The 18,606-nt window shown below is 42.9% G+C and overlaps 1 long non-coding RNA gene across 1 annotated transcript; it reads left to right on the plus strand.

Annotated features, from left to right (window-relative positions):
- The first annotated feature begins 15,437 nt into the window (after positions 1-15,437).
- LOC131808046 (uncharacterized) lies at positions 15,438-18,343 on the plus strand. Its single transcript, XR_009344660.1, has 3 exons — positions 15,438-15,522; positions 15,792-15,885; positions 17,787-18,343. It is a non-coding gene; the product is annotated as an uncharacterized LOC131808046 (long non-coding RNA).
- The last annotated feature ends 263 nt before the right edge of the window (positions 18,344-18,606 follow it).

Here is an 18,606-nt window from a genome sequence, read left to right on the forward strand (position 1 = left end):
AGCGAAGCAGGGAAGATGCCGGCGCAGGCCGAGCGGCACCGGACCCCTGGCGCCTCCCGCTTCGCTGCCCGCGGCTATTTCCAGTTCGTGGACGAGTGTAGTCGGTGCGGGGTTCCTCGAGCTCTTTGTTAACCGAAGGTGGGGAGAAAGCGGAGCTCGCGGGACGGGGGGCGTCCGGCGACGACAGCTGCCCAGATCGCGTCTTCTCTGCGGCCGGCACTCCCCGGCCGGGACTGCTGCCGCCGCCCATCCACATAAAGCCGCGAGCGCCCGGGCGGGGAGCGCTGGGGCCCGGCGCGCACAGCCTGCGGGCCTTCTGTCTGCACCCTTCTCCCTGACGCCGCCGTGCCCGCACTCCCTCGTCTCTTCCTGCACCAGCAGCCATTTACTCCCCACCTCCCCCCCACTCAGCTATGGGTAATCTCAGATCTACTTCTAGCCTCTCCCAATTTGCCCATTCTAGATTATCTCATGGAACTGGAATCCTACGAGATTTGTCCTTTTAAAAAAAAATCAGGCTTATTTTGCTTAGCATGATGTTTACAGGGTTCTTCCATATTGTAATATGTATGAGTTTCATTTTTATGTTTATTGTACATAAAAGGCACATACCATAAAATTTACCGCTGTAACCAAATTTAAGTGTATAGTGTTCAGTAGCACTAAGTACAGTCACATGGTTGTGCAACCACGGCCACTGTCGATCTCCAGAATGTTACCAACATCCCTAACGGAATATAGCCCTTAGACAATAACTGTCCCCAACCCCTGGAAACCACAATTCTACTTTGTGTCTGGGAATTTGGGGGGGATCATCTTTGTATTTGCAAAGACTGTTTTCTCTCTTTAGGAGGTTGTGGGAGACAAAGCCATGCACTGGAGAATAGGCAGATGTGGATGACAAGGTGGTAAAACCTGGTCAAATGAGAAAGAGTGGAGGGAACTAAGGATATTCAAGAAAGTGAGGTCCTGGAATGATTTTAGATCATACAAAACAAAAAACAAAACTGGAGGTTTTAGTTTAACGATAAATTTATTTATTTATTTATTTATTTATTTATTTTTAAAAGATTTTATTTATTTATTTGACAGAGAGAAATCACAAGTACACTGAGAGGCAGGCAGAGAGAGAGAAGGAAGCAGGCTCCCTGCTGAGCAGAGAGCCCGATGCGGGACTCGATCCCAGGACCCTGAGATCATGACCTGAGCCGAAGGCAGCGGCCCAACCCACTGAGCCACCCAGGTGCCCCCAAGTTTAATGATAAATTTAAAAGCCAACAGAATGATAACCATGAAACACTCAAGGGACCATGAAGACTGCCTTCACCAAAGAACAGCAGTATAAGAAAGTGGTTAGAACTGTCCTATGTTTCACATTTAAAATGTTCTAGCAACTACATTAAAAAAATAAAAATAAACACTAAAAGAGCCTAATGTATTCAAAATGCTGGTTCAACATGTAATCAAAATTAATAATGAGGTTACCTCCTATTCTTTCTTTCATACTTAGTCTTTCAAATCAGGCTAGCCACATTTCAAGTGCTCAACAGCCATTTATCACTACTGTATTGGGTAGTGCAGTGTTGGAACATGGGACATGGGTATCAGATGGGTTTGGGATCAAGATCCATATTCCATCCCTTAGTAGGCTGTGTGATTAGGCAAATTACCCTCTTATCTCAGTTTCTTTACTTCTAAAGTAGAACTGACAATAGCACCCACATTGTAGGCTAACTGTGGGGATTAATAGCACTTGAAGCACTTCATACATGTTCACTAAATGTTGAGGATTATTAGTGGTAAATAAGGTGATTATTAATTGAAATGATGAGACTTTAGTATTACTGTTAGTATGACCTCATTCATTTCCATCAGATGATGTGGCTTGGAGACATTCCAGAGGAACAAAATTAAAAGACAATGGACAAACTGGGAAAACCTCTTTGTAACACATATAACAAACAAAATGTTATTTTTCATATGTCGGAAGTGCTTGCAAATAAATAAGAAAATGAGGACTATGAATGGGAAGTTCAAAAAAGAAACATCTGATGTGGGCGCCTGGGTGGCTCAGTGGGTTAAGCCGCTGCCTTCTGCTCAGGTCATGATCTCAGGGTCCTGGGATCGAGTCCCGCATCGGGCTCTCTGCTCAGCAGGGAGCCTGCTTCCCTCTCTCTCTCTCTCTCTGCCTGCCTCTCCATCTACTTGTGATTTCTCTCTGTCAAATAAATAAATAAAATCTTAAAAAAAAAAAAAAAAGAAACATCTGATGTAATTTCTTTTTCTTTTTTTTTAAATTTTATTTATTTATGGGGGGGGGGGAGAGCGAGCACAGGCACACAGAATGGCAGGCAGAGGCAGAGGGAGAAGCAGGCTCTCTGCTGAGCAAGGAGCCCGATGTGGGACTCGATCCCGGGATCATGACCCGAGCCGAAGGCAGCCGGTTAACCAACTGAGCCACCCAGGCGTCCCTGTAATTTCTTTTCTAAAGAAGACCGATTTGAAGTAAGTTCAACTCTCCTAAGAACTGAATGAACACAAGAACATTGTTGAGTAATAAACTGCCAACAACCAGAATTTTTTTTTCAAAGATTTTATTTATTTATTTGACAGACAGAGATCACAAGTAGGCAGAGAGGCAGGCAGAGAGAGAGAGAGAGAGAGAGGAGGAAGCCGACTCCCAGCTGAGCAGAGAGCCCAATTCGAGGCTCCATCCCAGGAACCTGGGATTATGACCTGAGTCAAAGGCAGAGGCTTTAACCCACTGACCCATCCAGGTGCCCAACAACCCGAATTTTATGGCACCTAATACGGAAGAAAATGTGAAGAGATCAAATCTGTTTTCAAATCAAGATTTTCTGAAGTTTTGATAGATCGGATTCCAAATTATCAGGATAAACAAACTCAGTTCTTGCTTAAGAGGGTACTGATGTGGGAAACAAAGACAGAAGAAATACCACTAAAGTCCCTTTGACAAATAGCCCATTGACAAAGTCCTTGAAACAGGCAGGGTGACATTTCTCTAGGGACTCTGCCTCAATGTTAACACTTTGTTAAGGGCAAAAGGCAATCCTAGCCCTGAACCGCCCCCTCCCCCCAAATCAGGATCCTGTAAGTCTACTATAAAGTACAAAAATTCCTTTGGAAACTTCCTTTATCTCTAAACCCCCCAAGATACGTATTGGCAATCATCCCCCAAGCATATGGCCCACCGATATATATCTGAAGGGTCTCATGACTAAGGTTTTATTAGACGGTAATAAATGACCTTTTCCCAACAACAGCTAGCTTCCTCAAGGTCCTGGAAACCTTGCTTCCAAAATTCCTCAGAGACTAACTCTATCCCTAAGGCCCTCCCAACTTGAAAGTATATAATGGTCACTCCTCATGACCAAATTGCAGCTCTTTCTACCCATGGATCCTGTCCCCGTGCTTTTATAAAATCACCTTTTTGCACCAAAGAGTCTCAAATAGTCTTTCTTGGACCTCAGCTTCAAACCGTAACATTATCTTTCCTACATCAGGTACTACCCAGACAGCCTTTTCTACCCACCATCTGCCTTTTCCAAATGAAGCTCGACAGCCAATGTACACCTAGCAAGTTTGATTTTTTCCTTATCACATGTGCATTCATTTCACATTTGCTTTGCTAATCGTCCTCTGCCACTACTGTTGACATTTCACGTGGCTTGAAATAGCCCCAACATTGTTCCAGATTTGGGCAGGGCTAACTTACATTCTTACTGAAGCCATAATACCCCCAGAATATTCTTAGACTTCTGGCTAACTCCTTTGGGAATGCCTTCCCCACCAGTGGGATCACCTATGTAATTTGTGGACCTCAGTGTGAAATGAAAATATGGGACCCCCTTTTTCATGAAAGAAGGGAAGAGGCTCTTCCTTTCTTCTACAATTGCTCTCTTGGTTTCTCATGGTGTTTTTAATTTGCTATTTATTGTTGTGCTTTCAGGTACGGGGATACTTGAGAGGCAAGTTTGGATCCTCACAGGAGCCCAGTGCCAGGGTCTTGCCCTAGACAGTGTCTATTTTCCAGTCTGGGAAAACTTGATCTGGTGGGGGTGAGGGTGAGGACTAATCAGACAGATCTAAGTCCTTAGTCTTCTGTCGCCTGCACTATGCTGTTGAGTGATGCCTTGAGACAAAAGACGCCTCACAGCATACTGCCATGTCAGAGGGAGGGAGGGTTAGAGGGCAACAGAAAACTGAGAGAAAAAAACATTGGTTAGAAGATCAAAATACGATCCTTGCATGTACATAAGTGTCTGAGAGCTGGGTTAATGAGTCAGGCCCCTGAGAGCTGATCCAGTCTTTGTGTGTTAATAAATCAGCTCTTGAGTCAGGCAAGGCTGAGGGCCAGTCAGACTAAGTTCTGAGGTGAGTTGACACCATAGGGATCTCTGTGGGTGGTCAGCCATTCTTATCACAGGGAACCCATTCTGTCTCCCTGCATGTACTTCTAGAAAGTTCCTAGACCGTTCAGGGGCCTGAGTGGAAGAGAAGATGTGGTTAGTTAGAGACTAGAAGTGGGGTCTCACCCTATGCAGTTACCTTTCTTTCTTTCTTTCTTTAAAAGATTTTATTTATTTATTTGACAGGCAGAGATTACAAGTAGGCTGAGAGGCAGGCAGAGAGCGAGAAGGAGGAAGCAGGCTCCCTGCTGAGCAGAGAGCCCGATGCGGGGCTAGATTCTAGGACCCTGGGATCATGACCTGAGCTGAAGGCAGAGGCTTTAACCCACTGAGCCACGCAGGCGCCCCAGTTACCTTCCTTTAAATCCTGTTTTATTGCACCACAAAATGCCTCTCTTTGGGGGCACTTTCGGGGGAAGTGAGGGAAGTGGAGCAGTAGCCAGGGAAAGGGGAGATCCTTTCTGAGTGACAAAACGGAAGGCCAAGACTAGCTGTTCTACCTTTGTGTCCCCTGCAAACTTTACTATGCCTGGCATCCAATAGACAGTCAGTGAATGTTTGCTGATGGGGTGAACAAATGAGTGAATCAGAAGATAGATAACATATCCAAAAAGTGGGGGGGTGGCAAGAGGATTTTCAGATTTTCAGAAGAAGGTGGTTAAGGCCACCCGGGGCCTTTTTTTTTTTTTTTTTTTTTTAAAGAAGGAGTGGCATGGGCACCTGGGTGGTTCAGTCTTTAAGTGTCTGCTTTCAGCTCAGGTCATGATCCAGGGGTCCTGGGACTGAGCCCCACATCAGGCTCCCTGCTTGGCAAGAAGCCTTCTTCTCTCTCTCCCTCTGCTGCTCCCCTGCTTGTGCTCCTCTCTATTGCTGTGTCTCTCTCTGTCAAATGAGTAAATAAAATCTTAAAAAAAAAAAAAAAAAAAAGGAGTGGCAGAGGAGCAATAGGAGAGGGAGAGAGAGAATCCCAAGTAGACTCCATGCCCAGAGCAGAGGCTGACATGCATGGTGTTTCATCTCAGAGTCCTGAGACCATGACCTGAGCCTAAATCAAGAGTTGGATCCTTAACTGACTTAGCCATCCTGGTGCCCCTAGCTTGGTTTCTTTTAATGCTGGATTTCCAGTGAGTGGGGGAGTAAAGAATACCTATGCGCAGAATCTTGCTTTACATGGAGTGGGGAAGATTGGTCTCTGAGCTTCAACTAAAGGCATCCTTAGGACTGTCTTGTTAAGTATCCTTTTCCTTTGGTTCTTTACCTTTCTCCTGCATGTCTTCACTCCTATAACTCCAATACCAACGCAGTGCAAAAGTCCCTTAAATCCTATCCCAGTTTAAAACCTGTTCCTGACCTCTAGAACTGATTTTCTAACAGCTGACCAGTTTTCTCTCTCTCTCTCTCTCTTTTAAAAAAAGATTTATTTATGTAATCTCCACACCCAACGTGGGGCTTGAACTCACAACCCAGACATCAAGAGTCACATGCTCCACGCACTGAGCCAGCCAGGCACCCCACTGACCAGTTATCTCTACCATGATGTCCCACTAGTAACTCAATAAGGTTCAATAAACCAATTCTTCAATTCCCCATCACCCCCACCCCATCCTGCCTCACTCCTCCTGACCATCTTCTCCTCCTGACTTCAGTGCTTATGTCAACAGAAACACTTGGTTTCCCAGGTATTCAGGATAAAACGTTTGGTGTGTTTGACTCCTCACCCACACCTCTGCCCCTCCACTGATCATCAGTAGTCAACCTCTATAGATTCTATAGCCATGCTGTGTTCCAGGATGTGTCTTCACTTCCATTCCCACTACCACCCTGGCTGAGGCTCTCCTAGACTGCTTAATAGCCTCCTACCTGGTTTCCTTGGTTCTGACTTTTCCTCTTTTTAATGCAGTGCTCCCAACGTGCTATTTTCTTCTCCATGGGTTCACCACTGCCACCAGAATAAAATGGAGAATCCCTAACCTCACATCTAACACCTCATCAAGACAGCTCTGTCCCTTTCCCACATATTCTGTTTTTACTGAACACAGACCCTGAGCTTCTGCCACAGGGCTCCACTGTATTCTTCTCCTTTGCTCACGCTGTTTGCTCTGCCTACCATGCTTCCCTAACCCCTATTTCCCCTGGTCCACATCAAAGCCCAACCCACATCTTTCCTATTCCACAAAGCCTTTCTCTTTTCCCAAATAGCTGGAATTTCTTCTTCTCTAAAGAACCACAGCCCTTGGGGCACCTGGGTGGCTCAGTGGGTTAAGCCACTGCCTTCGGCTCAGGTCATGATCTCAGGGTCCTGGGATCGAGTCCCGCATCGGGCTCTCTGCTCAGCGGGGAGCCTGCTTCCCTCTCTCTCTCTCTGCCTGCCTCTCCGACTACTTGTGATTTCTCTCTGTCAAATAAATAAATAAAATCTTTAAAAAAAAAAAAAAAAAAAAAAAAAAAAAAAAAGAACCACAGCCCTTGATGTGTACCTCTCTGAGACCAACATTTCTTGTATTGTCTTACCTCTCCTAGTGAATTGTAAACTTGAGGGCAGGGAGAGTTGATTTCCTTCCCATGGCTGAATCTCCCAGAGCCTAGCAACAGAGGCTTAAATAGAGTAACAACAAAATGAAGCAGAAAGAGCAAGGACTTAGAATGAGGAACCCTGGTTACTGGTAAACTCTGGTCATCTCACCGAAACTTTCTCAGCCTGCTTTCCTGTCTGCTACTTCCTACCGCACAGGGTTTATTGTACATCACACATATATATGAAACTCCTTATAGACAGCAAAAATAACCCACATTAATTTATTTAGTGAACAACATTTTTTTTTTAAGATTTTATTTATTTATTTGACAGACAGAGATCACAAGTAGGCAGAGAGGCAGGCAGAGAGAAAGAGAGGAGGAAGCAGGCTCTCCGTGGAGCAGACAGCCCGATGCGGGACTCAATCCCAGGACCCTGGGATCATGACCTGAGCCGAAGGCAGAGGTTTTAACCCACTGAGCCGCCCAGATGCCCCAAGTGAACAACATTTAATTCATTGAAAGGGAAAAGGTTGAAGGGAACCACACAGGGACTGTGGGAAGATATTCGAGAGTAAGCAAGCACAGAGAAAAATGCTATCCCAGAGGGCCGCTTCTATATTGCCTAATACTCCCCCTTCCAGTTGTACCTGGTCCTATGATGGAGAGAAAGTAATCAGGCCCACCTTCAGCATTTGCAGCAAAAGTCCAAACAGAGGCCCATATATCATATGGAAACACAATTTCATAACAACAAAATTGCAAAATGTAAATGAATGAAACTATGATTTTCACATTGCTGAAAGTTTGAAAAAATACCAAAGTTGACTGAATTTAATCACTTTTACATTATATCAGGATGCACCGCTAAGAGACATATAATATATAACAAGTAATAAGATACACATAATTCTTAAGTTATCATACATGGCACAAAATTATTTTTCTTGTATTCATTTGGCAAATCTCTAATGATATGGTAAAATACACATGGATTTTGAAAACTCACACACACACAATAAGATCATTAATAGGGGCGCCTTGGTGGCTCAGCGGGTTAAAGCCTCTGCCTTTGGCTCAGGTCATGGTCCCGGGGTCCAGGGATCGAGCCCCACATCGGGCTCTCTGCTCTGAGGGGAGCCTGCTTCCTCCTCTCTCTCTGCCTGCCTCTTTGCCTATTTGTGATCTCTGTCTGTAAATAAATAAATAAAATCTTAAAAAAAAATCATTAATAATTTTTGTATTGAAGGGCGCCTGGGTGGCTCAGTCGTTAAATGTCTGCCTTGGGTTCAGGGTCCTGGGATCGAGCCCCACATCAGACTCCCTGCTCAGTGGGAAGCCTACTTCTCCCTCTCCCACTCCCCCTGCTTATATTCCCTCTCTCGCTGTCTCTCTCTGTGTCAAATAGATAAATAAATAAAATCTTTTAAAAAATAATTTCTGTATTGATTACAAAATGAAATAATATTTAGGATACACTGAATTAAATAAAATATAATATTAAAATTGATTATACCCATTCCTCTTACTTTATAAAATGTAGCTACTGCATTTAAAATTATATGTTTGCTTGATTTCATTTCTTTTACATAGCACTGACCTATGGATTAAGAATTAAAATGTGGGGCGCCTGGGTGGCTCAGTGGGTTAAGCCACTGCCTTCGGCTCGGGTCATGATCTCAGGGTCCTGGGATCGAGTCCCACATCGGGCTCTCTGCTCAGCAGGGAGCCTGCTTCCTCCTCTCTCTCTGCCTGCCTGCCTCTCTGCCTACTTGTGATCTCTCTCTGTCAAATAAATAAATAAAATCTTTAAAAAAAAAAAAAAAAAAGAATTAAAATGTGATTGTACTTGAGGTATATAAAATTTGAATAACTCATGAGAATGTAAAATAAATCACCAAAAAATTAAAGCTATTTTCATGTTTTCACAAATAATATTTCTTCTAAGATATTTAAAAGTATATACTAAAAAGCATGTCACTCCATTCTCACGGTTGTGGGTTTGAACCCCCCCCCCGTCAGGCATAAAGATTACTTTAAAAAAGTAAAAATAAATAAAATATCTACTAAAATTAAAAGGCAAAATAGAATTCATAATTAATGAATAGAAAATATTTATTTTTTTCCTTTTTAAAATTTTTTAAAAATTTAAGTTCAATTAATTAACATGTATTATCAGTTTCACAGGTAGAGGTAAGTGACTCATCCATCCTATATAACACCTAGTGCTCATTACATCATGTGCCCTCCTTAATGTTCATTACCCAGTTACCCCATCCACCCCCACTCATCCCTCAGCAACCCTCAGTTTGTTTCCATGATTAAGAGTGTCTTATGGGGGAGGGGCCTGGGTGGCTCAGTGGGTTAAAGCCTCTGCCTTCTGCTCAGGTCATGATCCCAGGGTGCTGGGATCCAGCCCTATGTCGGGCTGGATTGGAAGCAGGGAGCCTGCTTCCTCCTTTCTCTCTGCCTACTTGTGATCTGTCAAATAAATAAATAAAATCTTAAAAAAAAAAAAAAGTGTCTTATGGTTTGTCTCTCTCTCTCTGATTTCATTGTTTTATTTTTTCCTCTCTTCCCCTATCATCTTCTGGTTTGTATCTTAAATTCCACATATGAGTGAGATTATATGATAATTGTCTTTCTCTGATTGACTTATTTTTTTTTTTTTTAAGATTTTATTTATTTATTTGTCAGAGAGAGAGCGAGTGAGAGCACAGGCAGACAGAGTGGAAGGAAGAGTCAGAGGGAGAAGCAGGCTCCCTGCGGAGCAAGGAGCCCGATGTGGGACTCGATCCCTGGACGCCGGGATCATGACCTGAGCCGAAGGCAGCCGCTTAACCAACTGAGCCACCCAGGCGTCCCTCTGATTGACTTATTTTGCTTAGCATAATACCCTCTAGTTCCATCCATGTCTTGCAAATGGCAAGATTTAATTTTTTTTGATGGCTGAATTATAAAACATTTAAACAAATCCAAAATTTTGTTTAGTTTTTTAAAAGTTTAAATATGATCTATTTCTATAAAACCAGAACAATTTATAATTCTGGGATTCAATATATATCTAATTTACAAAAAAGCATGCATGCTGCAGATATATAAATTTAAGAACAATAGGAGTCTTTTAATATTGAAAAAGCCATTTCCTCAGCTGTTATGTGCAAACCTGTGAATATTTGCTAATCCATGAGTACCTCTGTAACCACAAAGTAAATACAAAGAAGGCTGATGTTCTGCACTACTGGGAAGCCATACTTTATTTGGCAAGAATTTGTTATATCTCTGCTATCGCATGCTGAAAATAGCCCCCACAGATGGCCATATCCTAATCCCCAAGACCCATGAATATGTTACCTTTTATGGCAGAAGTGACTTAGCAGGGGGGATTAAGGATCTTTAAATGGGAGACTATCTGCGTGGGCCCAATGTAATCACAAGGGTCCTAGGAGGAAGACAAGAAGGTTGGAGAAAGGAAAAGAAAGTGATTGAAGATCATTTGAAGATGGAGGATAGGGCCACAAGCTAAGGAATACAATGGCATCTAGAAGCTAGAAAAGGCAAGGAAGCAGATTTTCCCCTAGAGCTTCCAGGAGGAATGCAAACCTGTTGACACTTTGATTTTAGGACTTCTGATCTCCCGAACTATAAGATAATACATTGGTGTTCTTTTAAGCCACTAAACTTATGGTTACAGCAGCAATAGAAAATTGATACCGGCTGAGAAGTATTATTTCATGTGTTTGTGATATGTGGAGCCCTGTAAGGGTTCCAGAGTAGGGACCTCTCTTGCTTGGGTCTAAGTTCAGAAGTATCAGGGCAGTAGAGAGGGCAAAATAAAGCAGGAAACAATGAATTACTTGCTTTTTTAAGCACTGATCTAATTTCAAATATAGAATAAAAAGCAAGTGATAGAAAAACCTCTTTTTCTTTGGCTCAGTTAAGCATCTGCCTTCAGCTCAGGTCATAACCCAGGGTTCTAGGATCAAGCCCCACATTGGGCTCCCTGATCAGTGGGAAATCTACTTCTCTCTCTCCCACTCCCCTTGCTTGTGTTCCCTCTCTCGCTGTCTCTCTCTCTGCCAAACAAATAAATAAAATCTTAAAAAAAGAAAAAGGAATTTGACAAAGTTACTCTAAAATTATGAAAGAAAAAGAACATAAGAATGGCCAAGACAAGAGAGGGTAGAGTTTGTAAGGGGGCCGGGAGGGAAGGAATGGCCAAGACCAAAAAAAAAAGGCCATAACATTCTTGAAAAACAGAACTGTAAAGTACTTGTACCACTAGAAACTTAAATGTATTTTAAAGATTTTATTTATTTATTTGATAGACAGAGATCACAAGTAGGCAGAGAGGAGAGGAGGAAGCAGGCTCCCTGCTGAGCAGAAAGCCCAATGTGGGGCTTGACCCTCAGGATCATGACCTGAGCCGAAGGCAGAGGCTTTAACCCACTGAGCCACCCAGGCGCCCCTAGAAACTTAAATGTATTTTAATCAAATTGTGATTGCTATATAAGCATAAAGAAGGCAGTTCACAAAATAAAATCTAAAATCAAATCTACCTATACATTTATAAAGATTTAGAATATGATTAAAATAGTAATTCAAGGGATGCCTGGATAGTTCAGTAAGCATCCGCCTTCACTCTGATCCCAGAGTCCTGGGATTAAGCCCCACAGGGAGAGGGTCCCTGTTTCTTCCTCTCCTTCTGCGTCTCCTCCAGCTCATGCTCTCTCTCTCAAATAAATGAATAAAATCTTTAAAAATAAATAAAAATAAAATAGTAATTTGAATTGTTAGGGTAAAGATGGATTATTCAATACAGAAAGTTAGGCTAGGGCACCTGGGGGGCTCAGTTGGTTGAACATCTGCCTCCTGCTCAGGTCACGATATCCAGGGTCCTGCCAAGTCCCACATCAGGCTCCCTGCTCAGCGGGGAGTTTACTTCTCTCTCTGCTTTGCCACCCCTCTTCTGAGCACGCTCTAATAAATAAACAAATAAAATCTTTAAAAAAAGAAAGTTAGGCTAACCATTTGTAAAAAGGAAATTTAGATTACTGACCTTATATTATATATCAAAATTAATTTCAAAAAGATTAAATAGTTATGTATGAAAATGTCTACCCAAAGAGAATTGTTAATAAATTACTCTATATCCATAAGTTAAAATGCTATACAGTAATTTAAAACAATGAGAAAAATATTTTATGATATGGAGAGATGATTGTAATACACTGTTAACTAAATAAGACAGATTACAAAATAGCACGTATAGTACCATTCCACTGAGAAATTGTTATGTGTACTTTTTTTTTTTTTTAAAGATTTTATTTATTTATTTGACAGAGAGAAATCACAAGTAGTCGGAGAGGCAGGCAGAGAGAGAGAGGGAAGCAGGCTCCCTGCTGAGCAGAGAGCCCGATGCGGGACTCGATCCCAGGACCGTGAGATCATGACCTGAGCCGAAGGCAGCGGCTTAACCCACTGAGCCACCCAGGCAAGGCAGCGGCTTAACCCACTGAGCCACCCAGGCACCCCTGTTATGTGTACTTTTGATTAGAGAAATAACTAGAAAGACACAACTCAAAAGTTAGTAATTTTTTTGAGTGATAAGATTATAAGCAATTTACATTTTTCTTTTACTTATCTGGACTTTTTAAAACAAATATGCAGTGATTCTTTAAAAAATGTACTTAAATGTATATGATTGCTCTATTTCAGGAGGAGCAATCAATGTATCTTCTTTTTCAAGAATATGTTCTAGGGGCACCTGGGTCCTGAGTTCGAGCCCACTTCAGGCTCCCTGTTCCATGGAGAGCCTGCTTCTCCCCCTTCTTCTGCCCCTCCTCCCTGCTTGCGCAGTCTGTCAAATAAGTAAATAAAATCTTAAAAAAAAAAAAAAGAGTATGTTCTAGTATGCCCTGTTGCAAGTTATATTGTTTTTACAGAGCAGGTACTATCTCTTAAGTTTCGTTGTGTATTATATTATTTAATCTTTCACAGCAATGTATGGGACAGGTAATAAAAATCTAAAATAATTCCCACTTTACAGATGAGGCAATGAGGCCCAAAGTCAATCATCTACTTAACATCAGGACTGGGATTTAAAAGAACATCTGTCTTTAAAGTCCATACCTTTATTTGCAATTTGAAATAACCTAAGTATCCCTCATTGGTAACCAGCTAAGTTACAGCACAACCATATACTGTAAAAGTCTATAGCCGTAAAAATAAAAACCACAATGCTCTCTGTATTACTGATAAGGAAATGTTTCAAAAAGGCAGCATTGGGGTGCCTGGGTGGTTCTCTTGGTTAAGTGTCTGCCTTTAGGTCAGGTCATGATCTCAGGATCAGCCCTGCATCAGGCTCCCTGGCCTGCTTCTCCTTCTCCCACTCCCCCTGCCTGTGTTCCCTCTCTCACTGTCTCTCTGTCAAATAAATACATAAAATCTTAAAAACAAACAAACAAACAAACAAAAAAAAACAGTGTCAAGTGGGGGGACCCCAACAAGATGCAGAAGATGTGTGTAACATGGTACCATTAAAGTTAAAATGGAATAAAGAGACGTGTATCTTTGTTCTAGCTTGCATATAATAAAAACACTAGAGGGATAAACAAAAACCTAAATAGACAGCTATCCATTTGAGGTGGGGGAAACAGGCAGATGGGGCACAGGAACAGAACAGAGACTTTTCGTTCAATACCTTTTTATATTTTCTTAGTTTTGAGTCATGTAGATGTATAACCTATTCAAAAAGTAGCCACATATAAACATTTTAAAAGCAAAATAAAATAAAATAAAACAAAGCTCCTATCTTTTCTATAGTCCCACACCCCTCAGACATCCTTAGAGGGCAGTCTGCATCTCCTTCTCAATGAGACACGCAGGGCAGCCTCTAGACTCCTCCAGTGGCTCTAACAACAGCATCAGCACAAAGCCCAGGGGAGACTGCCTTGCCAGCAAGCAGAGCCAGGCCAACCACACTGTTTCCTTATCCCTGACTTAGAAAAATAAAACCAGTAGGCAAAACCACTTGTCAGCATTTCTGAAGCCAGCTGTTAACCAATCCTCTTCTTGCCCTTTCCTCTTTCTTTTCTTCCTTTTTCCAGAAAAACCTGGAAAGCTCGGCAAAACTTTGTAAAATGCTTTAGTAGCTCTGGCGGCCTTATTTTCCTTTTCTCCTTTGGCCTGTGTCATGCTCACAGGCAAGGACCGCAGTCTGACTTCCTGCCAGCCCGCCCTGCTGGGTTCATCTCAGAGCCTTAAAAAAAAATCTGCATTTTCCTAAACCTACAAACCTCAAATTAGAAGTCATTTTGTACAACTCCCCACCCAAAGTAGAACATTCCAGTTGTAAAATTTAGCAGAGTAAATATATTTGGTTTAAAAACACACTCCCCTTGGTTTCACTTTGTCTCGCCAATCATCGAGTGACAGCTCCCATAAACTATCTGCTCTTGTTAAGGATCCCACAGGGCAGGTCTATTTGTGTGCGGAGTCTAACAGTGCAGAGAGCTCCAGTAAATTTCCATTTAGTAATTCCATGACTGTTCATCGACACCTAATATGTATCCATGGCTATCAGAGGCCCTGTGCTGGGGACAGAAACAAACATGAGACCCAGCTCCTGTCACATCTCTAATAACCCTATTAGGACACTGTCAGCTCATAAATGTGTCTGGACTCATTAGTTAGGTTCTTTAAATCCATTTGCAAGGTATCAATTATATCACTGCATTGTGGACATTTTTGTGGTTAGCTGTGTGTGTCAGAAATAAGACTTATAGGAATGGCTTTCTCCTACCTCTCCCCTTGTTAAAATTTTGGGGAAATAGCTTTTATATTGCAAAGATCACAGCCAGAGGTCAACCTGTAGGCAACGTAATCCACTTAAAATTCACTAACCTTTCAGGGTGTTAATTTAGTCATAACAGTGCCATAGCTTTCAACTTCCAGCTTTCATTAGCTAGAATTCTTTTGCTAATGTGCAGGAAATGTGAGATGTATGTATGCCAGATGTGTTCAATGAAAGGTTCTGCTTAAATCTAATGGGAGTCTAAAAGCAAGTCATTCTCAGCAAGGCCAAGCCTGGTAGGGATTCAGGTGTCTAGAACTACACCATATATTCCTGGAGGGTGCTGGGTGCTGACTGCTGGGCCCGAACACTGCCATCAAGCATTGTTAAATTTGCTAGGAACGTGAAGCAGAAAGCCCCATGGACTACATGCCCACTCCTTATTACACATGTACAGTATCCCCAGGAGTGGTACCACGAGATTCATTCTGCATCAGCCTATTCTCCGAGGAAAAGCCCAACCAGGTTAAGGGATAATGAACAGCACAGACTATAAAAAGCAGCAAGAAGCTACTGCACCATTGTGGCTTCTACATATCCACACAGAACACATCAGCAGGAAGATGGAGCATTTTATTACTCAGGTTTCCTGTCAGGACATCCTGGCTTGAAACACAGTTTTGTAACTGAAAAAGAGAGGATAACCGACAGATGCGAAACTGCCAGATTGTGTCCCTGAGGCTCTCAGAAATCTGTCAGCTTGCAAGGAGAACACAAAAGCAGGTATGAAAATCTGAGAGACAGTTTGCTTTGTTTTGTTTTATTTTATTTCCCAGGGAAGAAGAGCTTGGGACTATGGAGACATGAACTGATTCAAGGAGTCTGGCCTGGGGAAGCCCTCATGCACAGATTCTGAGCAGACAGGGCCCTGTCTTAAATGGCCTTGGACATGGGGTACAAGCCTCACCACATAAAGTGGTAGCTGAAACCAGGAATGTAAATTACTGAGCCTTGTTTAGCTACCAACCTTACCTCCTCCTCTGTTTCCCCAGCTTCAAAGAGAACGTAGGTGACCACAGCCTCTGACGTCTTGCAGGTTGGCACGGACTTCTGAGGGCCCGCTGTGCATCTCTCCGCCTTGTTCCGGTGGGTACCACCTATTCACACTAGTACTCATACTGTCCCACATTTGATCCTTCCTTCCTCAACCACAAACTTCTACTTCCTTCTACCATTCTGTCTTCAGAATGCCAAAATTTTTGTGTTCCAATTTCACCTCTGGCACTGAGCTGTATGACGAACTCAATAGTTCCGAAGTTCTTGGTTCAGAAAAACAGTGCTGCGGAGCACAAGGTGGACAGGGTTCACTCTCCCTCATGCCTAAACCTGTGAATGGGGGACCTACTGAGGAAACACATGGTCTCAGCATATTCCCCAGCCATGTGGCCACCCATCTCCAGGCCTGACTTCCTCTCCTCCCCACACCCTGGGCAGGAAAAGTAGTGGAGAAGGTGCTTCTTTGGCTCCTTCCTTCTTCCCTACTTAGCTCTATTACCGTTCACCAGGCCAACACTTGTCTTAGAAGCAAAGTGTTTATATTTATGGGTCTAGGGTACAATTCCATTTTCCTCTGTCATCACACCTGGCTTTTCTGGCTTTCAGAAGAAAATGTTCCACTCAGAGATCTTGACTTATTTCTTCCCAGGCAATGAGTCATATTCACAGACAAACTCTATCTCCTGGGTCACAACCTGGTCAGCTTCCAACTCACAGAAAATGATCAAAGACTGTATGTCCTTGTACCTTATATTAACTTGCAAATAATTCACTTAAATCGGGAGGCAAACACCTCAGCATATCCTCCTATTCTCCCACCCCTTGTTTTAATTTTCTCCATAGCACATCCGACATACTACACCATTCTTCCTCCCTTCCTTTCAAAGTCTTTCTGTCTCTTTCCTCACTGGACTATTAACTTTCTGAAGGTAGAGCTTCTGGCTTTGCTCATTTCCGTATCCACAGGACCCAGCTTAGTGCCCAGCACATGGTACTCAGCAAATGTTGAGTGAAGAAATTGTTGAATGAGCAGGTGATCTTTACTTCATTTTCTCTGGGACTTACTACCCCCTCTCTGGCCACAAGGTTTTTTCCTTTGGCTTAACAGCTAAGGGATCAGATGACCGCATATTTTACATGAGCCCTGGAGGGGAATTTCACTAAAGTGGCAGCAGATACTTCTTCTCCTTCTCTGATATCTCCATCTGCTGAACTCACATCCACTTGGCAAGTCTTACCCACCTTCTTAGGGCATCATCCTTTAACCTTCCACAGTAATCTCAACTTCCTCCAAATCCACAGCACTCAATGCTTGTATCACTCAACTACAGTTGAGCACTTTCTGCCTTGTGCTGATAATGTGCCTGGATGTGACTGCAATAGGAAGGTCAACAATTAAGACAAAGGGTAGTGTTTCCTTGGCAAAGCTGGCTTCCTGTCCTTGCTTCCCACCACCTACCCTTTTTCCACAGGTCCCCGTGAGGCAGTCAGTACTCACCTTGCTGAATTAAAACAAGAACCCAGATCTGAGCCTTATACCTCTAGGCTAGCCTACTGCAAGGGGACCCATCTCTCAAGCACCTATTAACTAAGTTCACACAGAACCCAAGGCCATATAAATCAAATGCTAATCAATATACAGATTCACACAAAGAATAGCAGACATTCTAAAGGATTGGAATGCTTTCATTTACCTGACTGGCTGATCTTTTCCTCATGGTCTTAAGATTGCTTAGTAAATGTGGAACTTACAGGGCACCTGGGTGGCTCAGTTGGCTAAACATCTACCTTTGGCTCAGGTCATGATCCCAGAGTCCTGAGATTGAGCCCCGTGTAGGGCTCCCTGCTCAGCAGGCAATCTGCTTCTCCCTCTGCCTCTGCCCCTTCCCCTGCTTGTGTTCTCTCTTTCTCATATAAATAAATAAAATCTTTTTAAAAAGTGTAGGACTTAGAACAAAAATAGCTAATCTGAAGTCCCATCTCTCCTTTAGGGCAAGGCCTCTCTTCCCTGCTACAAGAGCAGTCTGACCAAGGAAATCATGGAGCTCACCTGCCCTTAGTCAAGACCCACCCTGCCATTCCCGTGCTGGGGCTTACTTCTATGCTTCCCAGGATGGCCAAATCCCTTGTGTTCAGGTCTCCAAAATGCTTTAGAACTCAATCGATTAGACTTAAATTACAACCACTTTCCTTCCTGAGATTGCTCTCAGTCATCTATCAGTGTTCGGGGTATCCTCAAACTTTCAGGCAATAAATTTACAACTTCAGGGTTTCCTTTCCTGGTTAGCTAATCATCCATTACATGTGATTTTACTGGGCTAAAGGCAAACATTTCCTGTCACTTAGGTGTGCAGGCCGTATTAGGCAAAGTAGCCCTGGGTCACGTAGGCCCATGTGCTCTCGTGAGCAGAAGCTACCTGCCTTGCTCAAAACCAAGGAATATTTCCTTACCAAGTCCTGAGTTGTTGTTGTTGTTTTTTAAAGATTTTATTTATTTATTTGACAGAGAGATAGATCACAAATAGGCAGAGTAGGGGCGCCTGGGTGGCTCAGTGGTTTAGGCCTCTGCCTTCAGCTCAGGTCATGATCTCAGGGTCCTGGGATCGAGTCCCGCATCGGGCTCCTTGCTCAGCAGGGAGCCTGCTTCCCCCTCTCTCTCTGCCTGCCTCTCTGCCTACTTGTGATTTCTCTCTATCAAATAAATAAATAAAAATCTTAGAAAAAAAAAATAGGCAGAGTAGCAGGCTGAGAGAAGGAGAAGCAGGCTCCTTACTGAGCAGAGAGCCCGATGCGGGGCTTGATCCCAGGACC

Source organism: Mustela lutreola, chromosome 9, assembly GCF_030435805.1.
Source record: "Mustela lutreola isolate mMusLut2 chromosome 9, mMusLut2.pri, whole genome shotgun sequence".
In the NCBI taxonomy this organism is placed as follows: domain Eukaryota; kingdom Metazoa; phylum Chordata; class Mammalia; order Carnivora; family Mustelidae; genus Mustela; species Mustela lutreola.